Source organism: Dermacentor silvarum, chromosome 4 (genome assembly GCF_013339745.2).
Source record: "Dermacentor silvarum isolate Dsil-2018 chromosome 4, BIME_Dsil_1.4, whole genome shotgun sequence".
Lineage (NCBI taxonomy): Eukaryota > Metazoa > Arthropoda > Arachnida > Ixodida > Ixodidae > Dermacentor > Dermacentor silvarum.
The window spans coordinates 118,847,076-118,861,632 of NC_051157.2; the positions used below are offsets into that span (position 1 = coordinate 118,847,076).

The window sequence follows — 14,557 nt, forward strand, 5'->3', positions numbered from 1 at the left end:
TTCCGGTCCGCCCGTCGTAGTCAGTTGAGATGGTATAAAAGTAGCGCCTATGGCCTTCTTCGTTCCCTGATCTCAATGGCATGTAGGATCCACTAGCACTTCGAGATGCGTGTCTTTTTCGGAATTTATTGTTTATTAATTGATTATTGATTAGCTATTCATTGGCTATCGATTCGCTATCGGTGATTGACTAAGCTTAAGTAGTCCCAACCATGCTTATATAGACTGAGCCAGACTCAGCTTCGCTAGTTCACAGGGGTTCTGCACTGCACTTTCTGCACTGCGGCTAGGATCGGCCGACAACTTTTGCCCGCGATGGACGGACTAACGGCCGGCTTAAACCGCTCCGCTGTTAAAATGCTGCAAGCAGCACGTAAAAGTTCTCTGTTCCGACAACCCACTCGTTCTCATACGAAGAAAGTGGACCTGCCCCCTCTAGCACCTCCCCCCCCCCCCCCCTCATCCCCACACTAAGACCACAACAAAACTAAACACAGCTTGAAAACTAACAGTGACGTTTCACTTCGTGAACGCGGGTTACGCGCAAGTGTATCGACGCCGCGAATGAGCACAACGGGCACCGCGGCATCGAAGCACAAACGGATAGGACGCGAACTCAGTGGGCCTCTTCGATTATCCGTTCCTGACAGTCCCGGACTGCCAGAGACGGCGCTTTCAACCGATGAGCATTGCGTATGCTGTCTTTCGGACAGTCCGGGACTGTCAGAGACGGATAATCGAAGAGGCCCAGTGATCTCTTCCCTACCTCCAAGCGCCTTTCTCCTCCGGCGCTCGCTTCCTATGCGGCAACAAGCATTACCTCGAGAGGGAAACAGCGCGAAAAAACACGACAAGAAGACAAGAAGGGAGACACACACCAGCGCTGACTGACGACTGAATTCTTTATTCAGAAATGGTAGCTTCTGCGGATTTATTATGCGCAGACGCTACCATGACGCGTGTGCCCGAGAAATCTTTGAGGCTGCTGCCATTGCAAGGAATGGTGCGTCTTGCGTCAGCACTCCGTCTGTGGCCTTGTCTGAGGCAGAACTAACATATCTCCGGAACCGTCATAATTAGCGGGAAATCCAAATCTAATCACTGTCTATTTTTTGCCCATGCGCAGTGATATACCCTTCTTTTTCTTTCTTTTTTCTTTTTCTCTTTTTTTTTCTTTTTTTTTCTTTTTGGTATATATGTGTCCCTTTCTGAACAAAGAATTCAGTCGTCAGTCAGCGCTGGTGTGTGTCTCCCTTCTTGTCTTCTTGTCGTGTTTTTTCGCGCTGCTTCCCTCTCGAGTATGTACCGACTAGCCCAAGTCTCTACGGTCTTGCAAAGCATTACCTCTCCGACTTGACAGACGGGGCATCCACGCTTGCGCATAAAAATTGCAATTGTAATGAACATAGCGCATGGCGTAGCGTAAAGCTTACCAGGAAACTCAAAGCAAACACACAAGCGACATCACCGTCACAAGGAGGGAAAAAAATAATTGGGGCACTCTAACGAAGAAAACCTTTTTATTTCGGAAAAAAAGAGTGCTGACAGGCTAAATTACTGAAAACAAAACGTGCATTCATTCAGTCTACAAGATTGCACTCGATCAAAATAACACTCGAAACGCACGATGTTCAATATCAAAAACACCGAACGTAGGAGTTTAATGTCCGGTGTCCGCTGCACACTTGTTCCACTCATAGCACATCACCTATGCTCTCACCTCTGCTGACTGCCACTACGCATGCCCAGGCTTTCACTCCTCCCCCAGCATTGGTTGTTCAGACGCAAAAGTGCATCTCTTTCAGCATGTGCGACCCCTTTTCTGTGTTCCACAATTACGTCATAGTGTTGCAGGTTACTACCCAGCGTGTCAATTTCGCTTCCTGTGGCGTGGCCTGAGTGAGGTCCGCAAGTGGATTATGGTCAGACACTACAAATATTCTCGTGCCAAACATCCAGTTATAAAATTAAGGCCCCAAATGATACCAAATACTTCGCGTTCGATCGTTGGTCACTACATCTGTGTGAGCCTGAAGCCGTATCTGCCTGTGATATGGGTAGTACGCGGGACAGTGCTGTGGCTGCGAGATAAAACGAAGAGGACAAAGAGTGCGCACTGCGAAGGGCAATCCCGTGATAGGTGAAAGAAGACGTCGAGGAGCGTCAAGCACGAGAACGCGCGGCGCATGAAAATAAGCTAAAAGGAAAATGATCCAATCAAGTAGGCCCACGGAGCTCCGTGGGCCCATCGCCGGTGAACACGGAACTGCGAGAGTGACCAATCCGGAAAAGACAAGGTCCAGAGGAGAAGAAAAAGCGACACCCGCGGGCAGAAGAGGAGCAGTTCCAGGAAGCGACGCAGGGCGATGGTCTGCCGTCGGGTTCCGGACCCGAGTCTGGAGGACTTCACCCAACCGGGGCCTCCTGCTAGCCTGTTCCCGGGCGTCGCAACTCCACCTGATCACGGACTGCTGCCCGAGGCCAGCGAGATCCTGTCCCCGTAAGCAAAGCGGAAGCACTCATGGCTACGAGCTCGAGTTCTGCGCACACCTGCCTGGCCTGAATGTTCCCTTGTCCCGCAGCCTCCATCTGAAGGTACTAACAAAGTGCCCGCGTCCCCGGTTCAAGCCGGAGCACATACGCTCTGGTCACCCGTTCGGCGGACAACCGAATTGACATTTTGGTGAGATGAACGCCACTTCTGTCGTCGCTTCGCCGCCGCCAATCCAAGTCGAACTGTTGCGCGCGATTACACTCGTGGACTCTCCTAACTCGCGTGGTGTTGCTACTGTTATTGCAATAGCAATTATGTGGACACTTCAAGCGGATTTCTGCCATCGGCGTCGCCGTCATCGTCGCCGTCACCGCCACCTTTGCCGTGAGGTTCCGTATAAAGTCCAAGGGCGATAAAATCGTCGCCGCGCGCCGTATGTGCGAATGAAAGCGCGCGGGGGACGCAGCGCTATCACGGAGAGCGAACGCACGGCAGAAAGCAAACGCGACTTCCGTCGCCCGAAAGGCCGTGGGGGTAAGGGAGGGAGGCGGGGCGATGCTGTGCTGCGGCACCAAATGGGTATCTTGCAACCGGACGCAAGGGGAACTGGTCACTCAATCTCCCACGCGAAAGGAGGAAAGCGGGAAGGCATCGCCAGAGGGAGGGGGGGCAACTTCTACTCTGCCAATAACCGCGCTTGTAATTTGCCAGGCTGCGGCCAATCGCCCGCACCGTCTCTTAAAAGCGATCTCCACACGGCTCTGACCTTTGTATGCGCTGTGCATTCGCCGCTCAGTTTCCGTTGAAGCGATAGACCACACGAACCTTCGCTCACTGCGGCAGCTGCGCTTGCTGCCAGCGTTCTGACAGTGGTTGTCTGCGGTCATGGAGTATGATCTATTCATGTTTGCTTGTGCGCGCTGACACCACGCTTGCTAATTCAGTTAGTAAGCGAATGTGTCCAAGTTTATGCAGCCAATAAAACTACGATCCCTACACCGAATAGCTCTCTACTAATTTGCTATCGCAATTGATGCTTCGCCTTTCGGGCGAAACTGCGACATTTTTAATAAACGTATTTACAAACAGCTTATAGAATGGCACTTGCACGTCTTTTCCAAGTGTATTTGTTTCTTGCGGTGAATTTTCGAGCGAAAGCTCTACTACGCGCATCTCTCGCAAGTCCATTCATCGCGTCGCAATGACCTTGAGCCGCCGGAGCACAAGTGTGGCAGGTGTGACCTCAAGCCACGGGATGCGCTGCGGAGAGGCGCTGAGAGGCGTCGCACCTGCGCTCGACTTGGATTTTTTTCCGGGGGCTCTAGGCTGGGAGCTTCGCCGCTGCGTTACCACGTGACTAGGCGAGGATTTAAGGGCTGCTGTAATCCTGTAGATATATCTAGACGGCAGGCTGCGAAATCTGAAGCAAAGCCAAAGATGGCTGCTGAAACACCGGAGCAAAGGGAGGCCAGATTAGCACGTTATAGAGAAGCTTACCAAGGGCGGAAGCACGCATTAATGAAACACCGTGTGCATAGTCTTTGCAAAACCAAGCCAAACAGCACTTTCACTCATGATAACTAGGTTTACAAGAGTTCAACCTCAGCCATTTTTTTTTTCATGGAATGTTTTTGTAGCTAGAGCTACATTGGCCTAGGGTGCCTCGATGCCAGCGCCGCCGTTCAGGGTGGTGCCATCCTTTGACCGCCCCCACGCCGCCGCTTTCTCGCTGCGACGCCATATTGAATCACAGCGAGCGGTTGCGATTGCTTGGTGTCGGTGCTTAGTTCGAGACACAGTGCGCGCGGATGCTTCGCTAACGCTTCTACTTGCTGGACAGTGTTCAGCCGCATGAATGACAAGCTTGCCAAGTGCATCGAGTCGACATGACGGGCTGTTGTGTTCCCAAGTGCACCGGATCGACGCGTAAAGGGCTTCGTTGTTTACGCTTCCCCCGGCACCCAGAGCGAAGGAAGAGATGGGATAGCCAAGTAAAGCGGTATCACTGGAAGGCAACGGATAGCTCCTACATTTGCGAGGTAAGTGTCAAGAAAGTTTAGACTATCGCATCGTGTTTTTCATAAATAAGAAAGTATTCTCTGATCCTCGCTCACGTACCTACGTTCGCTCACGAACTAAGCACTGCACCGATGCTGAGTAGCCTATGGTTTGCGAGCGCGCGTCGCATAGGGTTTTGCCGTTTTGATCGGCGCAGTCTAAGCGAGTAGTACCCTTATTTTAAGAACTGACGAAAATGCTTCGCCACGAAATAGTCTTACATTAGCTACAAATCGTCATGTAAACCACCTATTTTACTTTTTCACGGGAAGCACACATCGTGTGCCTCTTGTTTCTTTTTTTTTTCAGTTTTTTTTTTTTTCGCTACTGGTTATTTGGAACACAGTGCTTCTTCTGGGGAGAGCTGCTTTTGTGTACGTGGCAAGCGAAGCATTGTGATTTTCTCTGATTTCTCAGCAGATATCTTGCCGATCTCAGGTTGTTACGTTATATAGCTGATTTTTAGACGAATATATTTGTAGCGTGGTGCTTGTAAGCCGATGGTCATTCGTGCTCATTACCGATCGTAGCAGGTACTGTGACGGTCTTTAAATGCCTGTGCATGGTATGCCCAGATGTATTAGAGTTAATGGGCATCATATATATGGGACCAAAATGTTGCGGCGCTTTCTGGCATGGTGTCTGTTGTAGCCTCTGCATTTCTTCGAACCGTGTGAAGTGAGGTAATACAGCAATTCTTCTGCGAAAATTTATTTTTAAGCACTTTATTGGGTTCTCTGTATTTACAAGGAAACTTTTCATATCAATAATCACTTTTGTTGTTTTACTTGTACTTAGAAACACTAGAAACACTTTGAAGAGGACTTTGTACACTTTGTACGAGGGAAATCGACAGGATGGGCGCCGCCTGTTAAAGTCAACAGCCCTACATCATCATGGACTATATTTTCGAAGTGAAAACCATTGCTAATGTGTATTTGACAGTCTTAGTTTCATTTACTGTTTTTGTACGCGATATGTATGCAGTGTTGTTTATTTTTTCAATGTAGTTATCAGTGTTCTAATGGTTATTTATAAAATGTTCTGTACTCGCCATCGATGTGTTTGGCTGATACGACGTATTCGATGGTAACAAATGTATTCTGGCTAGACAGCTTTATTAATATTACCCGCGGTTGCGTTTTCTTGTTTGTATTCTTGTTTTCGATTTATATTGTGTGTAATAAGGTTGATGTACTCACTTGAACCCCCCCCCCCCTCATTGTAATGAATAAATTTAAAAAACCGCCGGCGTTGCATCGGCGTTGCCGGCGTTGCATTGTATATATAGAAGGGGCGGCTCGGTGGGATTCGACGGCAGATATGGACAGTGAGTCGGAGAGACTGAAAGAAGTCAGTATTCGTCGTCAGAACGAATCCAATAGGAGGCACCGACCCGAGGCAGACGGAGGAAGAACGAGCCGCACACCTCGAGAAGCGTTGTAAGTACGAAGTGGCCAGGCGAGTGCATTCAGATATGAAGATGGTTCATCGTCTAGTTCGGCATCTCGTGCCAGGGCCGCGGATCAACGACGGAATGAAACACCAAGCTAAACAATAACATTAACCGTACCTCTCACTACACACACCCAGGCATAACTGAGTTAAGCCACAGCCAATGTTTTTATGTTTCTTTTCGCCCTAGGTATATTAAAAGGTTTGTGTGAGTTTTGAAACGAACGGCTTTGTCCCTGATTGGGTTCTCTGAAGTTCTGCCTCAGGGACCCGTTTGAAACATTAGCAAAAAGAACCTGCAGCACACTGCCAAAGCGATGGTGAACTCTGTGCCATCGTCGGCAATCTGGGCCATACACACGTGCCTACAGCGTTCGTAGGCTTTCTTATCATAAGTTTGTGTTCGTTGGCTATGACTTTGTAAACTTTGTTATCGCCCTATTCAATGACGGAGCATGCGGCTCAAATGGCTTAGCTTGGATTCCGCATGTCCAGCGCTTAGGCGAATCACAGGGAAGAAGCAAAAGGAAATAAAACACACGCACAGTACAATGTGCATGTCCTTCCTTTCCTTCTTCTACGTCCTTGTGCTATGTCCAAGCACTGCCTTTCCAGAACCTAACCAAGGTGACGAACCGAACTGGAACTGAACAGAAAACCGGAGCTAAACCGGAACGGAACCGAACTGATATTCTTTCCGCCATCTTAGAACTTAACCATAACCGAAATTTCTTGGCGAAACCGTTCCGATCCGGCTCGGCCAGCAGCTTCAGCCCGAGGTTGTGTTTGTTGCAATTCTACAAGAGCAGACGATATTTGTTGCGTCCATACGGCACAGCGCGCGGTGTGTAATGGAAGAGACCCATTCTTCCATTACACTCTGGTGCTGATTAGATCGCGGGACCTACAACTATCACCGCAGGGAGGAGCACTGATATATCCTTTACTGGCAAGCGCATGGATTGCTACACATTGCTACTTGGTGGTCGAGCCCTTCCCTGTATACATACCGAAACAGCGATTTCTTGGTGTCTTGATTGACAGTAGGGTTTCCACTTTGCTTGTTGGTTTTCCATAAGAACGTGTAGCATTGCGCGCAAACAACAAGGACAAAAGGAGCAACACGTTTTACACACACACGAAGCGCAAACTATGAACAATTTATTGCGAAAAGAATGTGACCGTATTTATACCTTGCCACAGGCCGCACTGTTGATAGACTATAAACAGTACTGTCTGTGGCAAGGTGTAAATGCGGTCACATTCTTCTCGCAATAAACTGTTGATAGTTTGCGCTTCGTGTGTTTAAAACGTGTTCCTCCTTTTGTCCTTGTTTGCGCGCAATGCTACACGGTCTTGATCGACCGTGACCTCTCCTAAACACCGGAAGTGAAAATGTTACGGGGACTAATCGCCGCCACATGCCGGATTATTAGTTTTCTTGCTTGACCCCGGAGGGGTAGCGACGGCCGGTTGGATGGTGATGCTTCATAATGCTTACGTCGATGACCTTTTGCACAGTAGTCCTCCTATCCTGCAGCGACTGTTTCCAACTAACAATAAAACTTGTAAGCGGCATGTAACAATGCCTGCGTGTCTGTCTCAGTCTTCCGAAGGGGTCGTCTTTTACAGGAACAGTAGTTGAGGTTCACTGTTTCAAGTCTTGATCTGCTACGAATTCGTACCACTCGCATGCATATAAGGCACATTGTTCAAAACGAGAATAATTCGTGAGTAATAACAAAAACAAGACGATTCCGCATTCGGGCAAGCTGTTGACCAAATTTGTCTTACGATCCACAAGCAGGCGCCACAGATCACGCCACTACAGTTTCTTTTATGGATGCTGACTTCTTTTCAGATTCGAAAGTACATCCCTGCAATAGAGTCCAAGAAAATCACGCCTGAAGCAGTTATTTTACAAACAGCACTGGCCTTCGTGAGCGCGAGGTACTCCACTACGAATAACATGTTTACTGACGGCTCCTCTACACAACCCAGCTTTTCCAGCGGTCGTCTCATTTCTTCTACAGGCCTGACAATTTCATAGCGTTTAGAGTGAGTAACGTCGCCAACATCGTCTGACTTGTACGCGATGGAACAAGCGATAAAATACGTACTATGGCAATTTCACCAACAAAGGACAATTTTCACAGACTTGAAAGCAGCATTGCAAAGCCTTTGTACGAAAAGAACTACATCGAGCAATTTCATTTTGGTCCAGGACAAGCCAAACCTACTCCACTTGGCATTTAAAGCTGCACATTTAATAACATTTCACTGGCTTCCAGGACATTGCGGTATAATAGGTAAGGAAAAGGTGGATGAGGCAGCCCGCAAAGGCCATGATGTTTTTCAATTAAAAACGTTTTCACTAAAAGTCAGGCTTCAGCTTTGGCAAAGAGCTATGTACTCAATGAATAGCATAAAAGATCGCCTCCACTTTCAGGCAATTACAATTTTTGTTCAAAATCAACCTAGAACTCCAATCAAGGCTACCACAATGTCTACGACGGCATCTGGAGACTATCTATCACCGGCTTCGACTAAATGCCGAATAGACGAACAGTCTTCTTTTTCGCAATGGCCAGACCAGTCCATGCTGTGACAACTGCGGTGCCGTGGAATCTTTAGAGCACATCTTGCTTGAGGGCCCACTTTACAGAGACGAGCGACATCAATATAAAATGAACAGGGAAAAGCTCGACCAAGGCCCCTTGGCACAGACAGGGACGCTGGGTCCCTGGCCTTGCCCTATCAAATCAGCTGAAAGCCCTGTACTTCTTGTTATTTACAGGGAAGCTGTTAAGCGCTCAGTCTCCGATGGTCGTGTCCGCGTGTAGAACAAAAACTCTCATTGGCTCGCGCATTCTTTCTTTCGCACTTTTAATATTTCAGTCGGAGAAGATTTAACATAGAAGGCATGCGCTGCCGGTGTTTTCTTTCATGACATTTGTTTACGGGCTGTCATTCTCAAAATTCTGAGCAGCTGTATAAACTTGGACATGTAGCAGCACCAGCAACGTGCAGAACTACATGTCGACGGCGGCGGCGTTTTGCCCGCGTTCGCTCCGAACGCGCGATGCGTTGGTCACGTGTTTATGAAGAACGTACCAACCTTTGCCGTACACCCTATGGCGGTGTACCGTAGCGACCATAAGGCCATGATCCCTGTGGTCACTAAATAAATGAAAACCACCGGATCATATATATTTCTCATTATTTCATAGTTCAAATAACCAATTACACCATCACATTTTATTAGTCACCATTGGAAATACATAATTCCCACCATATTACAGCTTCGCTGGTCTTCTATCTCCACCCCAGTGGAAGGGCTGACAGTTTTATATATAGAATTAAGGTTTGCTCTATAAGCGTTCATGATGAGACAGAGTGTCATCAAGACTATGCTTCCATTATACATTGCATTAACTTTCAAGTTTTAACAAGATTACCTATCTTCATCGCCGCGGACACTTAATCTGCTGCCGATAAAATCACAACACTCATCAAGGAAAAAACAAATGTCACACGATGTCTACCATGTTCTGTTCAGTGTCTGAATTAAAAACTGTTTTATTCGACACTGAGCGCTTGTGATTCCTTGATAAAGTATTGCTTATTCTTTGAAATCGTGCGATGGCAGTGCACCTAAGGTAAGAAGTATTATGTTGACGGAAGTATATGAAAATTGGGTTAGTTAAGACTGCTCCCTCTTACTAAATGAACTTACGTGTTCTCCTAGAACTAGGTGCCTTCATTCATTTTTACAAAAATGAACACGGTTTTATGGGTAGTTAATGAATACATGAGGTATATTCATTTTGGGCAACATTAGCTCAGTATTGCGGCACCATTTTTGTGTTTTCCTTATTTTGCTTCATTAGATGAATGTCATCACCGAAACTTCATTAACGTGCCAGAATTTCTTGAATGCACAAGAAATCACTCATTATATGCTCTGAGTGTTTCAAAAACCTCGATATGTGGAGCGTGGCTTCTCGGCACAATGATTGTTTATATGTGCTTCTCTACACCTCACGTAAATCGCAGGTGGTGGTGACATCGTGTCAAAAACGTCTGAGCCATGCATCAGTAATCTTGGTGTCGTGGATGGAAGCCACATAATGAACGCGCCGCTGAAAGCTGGACGCTGGCCGCATAGACGATTTGTTTCTATTTCTGTCTGCGCTTCCATTTGATACGGGATAACAGCCATGACCTTCTGAAGTCACTGCTCTCAGAACTCGCAGCGCCCTTCTCCCATTCTCTCCCCTTTACCCCAACATCTAAAGCTTCAACCAAACTGTGGCTTCGACCAAACTGACCCGTGAATCAGTGACGTGATACGCCACGATTTGAGTGATACACCACGATTTGAGTGACATCTAGAGTAACCTTGCAAGCCAACCGTAAGCCAGGAAGCTGCGGTCCATTTCGCGCGAATTGTGAATTTCTCATTGGTTGAGCGTTCGTGGAATTCAAGCCCTGATTAAGGAGCCGGCAGCTAACAAAAAATGCAGTGCATAAATTTTAGGTCAGTTCTTCTTAAAGGAACAATAAAGAGAAAAAATTCTTTAGGCTGCATTAGTAAACGCCCTTCTATAATGCCAAAAACAACCCACTCCTACGGCGAGAATGGACTTGCTGATAGCCGTCATAGCCACAAGAAACGAAAGGCGGTTGGCGAAGCCACCTTAAAGTTCACGCACCAGCCCGCTCTGACGTCATAGATTTTCACGGCTTCTGTTTTTGTCAGTGAACTGTTTACCTGTACAGATGAACTACAGTGCCTTCTTGAATATCCACAGGCTTAACTTCAAGAGTTCCAAAAACATTTACTGAGGCACAACGGACCCGAATTCGCAAAACGTTTTCGCAATCCGTTACACCAAACTGATGTGCTGGAGTCACCGCGCGAAATTCAGTCAGTGGAACTTGAACCTTAATCCTCTCTTTAATCTTCGTTCCGTGGCTGAACCTAAAGCAAATCAAAATGTGTGAACTCGAACCTGAAGCTTATCCGAAAAAGTTTCGGTTCGACACCCTGATCTCAACTATGCTCCTGAATTTGATCTCAACTAGTTTCTGCTTTATTAAAGTCACCTTGCGATTTTCTACATAAACATGCATTTTCAGACTGTTGCTACCTTCGCTTGTTTGACACAAGAAGAAGAGTATATCCACAAAAAGCACCTACCGTTGTAAAGAGCCATTCCGATTCCTTATACAGCCGCCAATTTCGTGCTCCCTCCTGGGGCATCGCAGAAAATTCAGCGGCCCACGCTTTTATTGAAACTGCTCACGTGATGTGAAAATGTCTAAAGAAGACAATGGCCTCCCCCCGCCCTCTCTCCCTCATTTCGAGTGCCTGCGTCCGACGTTTGTTGACGTGTACATGACCTGCCTCACAAAGGATACCGGTCTGTGCGTAAAGGCAAAGATTATGCTCAAATTTACCAATTTCGGGTGTCTGGTCGGCTGGAAAAGAGAAAATACGTCACGAACTGGCATAAAAAGACTTCAAGAACATTTCAAAAATCGCTTCAAACACTGGTTCGTACCAAGTGTTGCCTAAATCGTTCACCCCGTTGCCCTCCTTTCTGATGTCACCATTACTGTCTGGTTGACATGTCATGACTTGACATGTCGCGTTCGACTTTAGTCAATAAACCAATCATTATATTTCATCTGTTTGAACAAACCTACAAGAGGGTGACGGATTAAAAGCTGCTTGTTTGTCGTTTTCGAAAATTGTCATTCCTGAAGAGGTACACAACGACAGAAGCACAGTTCTGATAGCATAAAGATATAGTTCCATGCTGTTTAAGCACATATGACACGAGGACAAAATTTCAGCAGACCTCAACATGCACACAAGGACACTGCACTCACCTTACTATGCATTACCAATTAACTCAGTATGCACGTTTAATAAGCTAATCTACGGGAAAGTCATAAATATGAAGAGAACTCATGTTAATAAGCTATAACACATGCATCATAGTGAACCTGGCCCCAGTCGTACTAAAACCATTCCATAATTTTACAGTTGCACGTATAACCATCTTAAAAGTTTGTTAAACGACGTTAGTGGTCATCGACAGTGCATACGAGCGCGAACCTTTCAACCGTTTTGGCCATTCATTGAGGGGCACGCCGTCCAAAGATGACCCATGTTCGCCAGTTTGTCGTTGAAAACTCGCGGTGACGCGACATGGAAAGCTTGTGTATCAGCCGGGACATGGAAGATCTACCGACAACATTTTTTTTTTGTTATTTTGTACGTGCCTTTCATTCAGGCTAGTACGTTTTACCAATACTAGGTAAAACGCCCTTCGATTGGGCTGGTAAGCACGAGGTCGCGGCATCGAATCCCGGCCACGGGAGCCGCATTTTCAATGGGGGCGATTGCGAAAACACCCGTGTAGTGAGATTTACGTCCACGTTAAAGAACCTAAGGTGATCTAACTTATTCCGGAGTCCCCCACTACAGCGTGCCTCACAATCAGATCTTGGATTTGGCACGCAAAACCCCACAATTATTACGCCCTTCGACCTCTTTAGAAAGACATGGGGTGCAACCCTGGTGTCAAATCGCTTCTTAACAAAGATAACTGAATTGGCTTTAGCTCACCATTGCGCACATATATATGAATGGACATATATAAGGCAAGCTATTCGCTACATGCTTAGAAGTATTCATGTTGTTAGACTGGGAAGAATTAAGTGTGGCAATCAACGTGACGCTCTTAGCAACCTGTGGTTTCCAGATAGCATTGTTCTGTTCAGCAATGATTGAGATGATTTGCAATAAATTATTGGAGACCTTAACCGACAAAATGTAAGCGTCGGTCTGAAGATTAATATGCAGACGACTAAGGCAATGTTCAATAGTCTGGCAAGCGAACGAAAATTCGTGATTGGCAGTCATATCCTTTCTCTTGTGCATTGTACAATCAATGCATTATGGCGGTTCTAACATACTGGGGGAAAACTCGAACACCAACAAACAAGCTTTGAAGGAAGCTCTAAGTATCCCGCAATAACCGATGGAAGGAGGAAAAATTGGGCACATACACTTAAGACTGCTTACGTGTGGGAACGCGAAAGCATTAGAGTTCCTTTGGTGATGTTTTTTTTTTTTTTTCGCGTGTTCCTTGTCCGCGCAAGCTCTCGCCTGCATTCTAACTGCCTAATCAAAACGTGCCAAGCATCTCAACGCGCTCGTTTGCCCTGAGAAGGTTTAAAAATACATATTTTTTAAACCTCCTTGGTTTGCCCGCAAGGAGTTCATAACTTGTAGTAGAGTTAATTGTATATGGCTCCCTTGGGAGCCATATACAGTAACTCTAATTCGAAGGACCGATCAGCGCCGTTCAATTTCACAATAATACTTTTTATTTTACACACACATTTTATACACCCATTGCAATTACGCACGCACTAGGCACACTTTATGTCAACGAGAACCGTGGAGCCGCCCTGGCATCAGAGTCGATTCCCATCCAGACCGAAATTTACCAAATTTTATATTCAAAACAATAATTTACTTTGTTTACAAGAACCTCTCTGAGAAATTTCACGTAAATCCCAGCCTTTTGTGACGTGTTCTTAATCTTTACGCCGTCGGCCATTTTCGCTATCATCTTTCGGTCACGCTGACTACGCCGATGGATTTTTGCGTAATGGGGCATATAATGCTCCGCTGTACTATAGACATGACGTTAGAAGATGGTACGACGACAGTGTGGCTTAGAGATCAAGCTTGATGAACGATATTCTTGTGGGCATTAGGAGCCAGAAAAGAGTCATGACATTTGCATGTCATGCAAATGACATGACCGGTGTGCAATAACCGGTACTCAATTAGAGTTACAGAGTGGGTGCCAAGAAACGGGATACGTAGTCGGAGGTGGCAGACAACTAGATGATGGGATAAAATAAAGCAAAATTGCAGCATACGAAAGTGTCAGCTAGCACAAGACAAGAGTAATTGATGAACGCTGGGAGAGGACTTCGTCCTGCAGTGGACATAAAGATGTGCTGATGATGATGTTGAAAACAAGGCAGGAGGCGTAGACAAGCACCACTCCCATAATACAGAATAAATCAGGAGGATTAACGTGTCAGCGAGACATACAGATGCTACAAGAATTGAGTAAGGCAAGCTAACACTAGTAAAGCGGCAGTGATAAAGAAAGCGAACTTGTTATACGTGCCCAACCACGCGCACAACTCCATCACGGTAACAGAAAAAAAAAATTGTGATATGAATATACAACTTCTGACAGGTGCGAGATGAAAATCAGGGTTTTTCGTATTTTTTCCAGAGATTTACGCGATAACGAACAGCTTGTGTAAGTCCGAGCTGAAAATTTCAGATCATTCTTCGTATATACACTTTCCCTAAATCTTCGAAGCACGAGCGTTCGGAAAACTATTCCTGTAAGAAACTCTAAACTGGGGTAATTTCCAACCAGCCGGCAACTCATAGTAATCTGCTTTAGTGTCATCCGTTTCTCTAGTAAAATATGACTCCAAATC

The 14,557-nt window shown here is 46.3% G+C and overlaps 2 protein-coding genes across 2 annotated transcripts in view; both read left to right on the top strand.

Moving 5' to 3' along the window:
- The window catches only part of LOC119450583 (alpha-tocopherol transfer protein-like), a 134,257-nt gene that overhangs the window by 26,122 nt on the left and 93,578 nt on the right, over window positions 1-14,557 (top strand). The gene's annotated exons all lie outside the window — the stretch shown is intronic.
- The window catches only part of LOC119450582 (alpha-tocopherol transfer protein-like), a 104,145-nt gene that overhangs the window by 26,089 nt on the left and 63,499 nt on the right, over window positions 1-14,557 (top strand). The window lies entirely within an intron of this gene.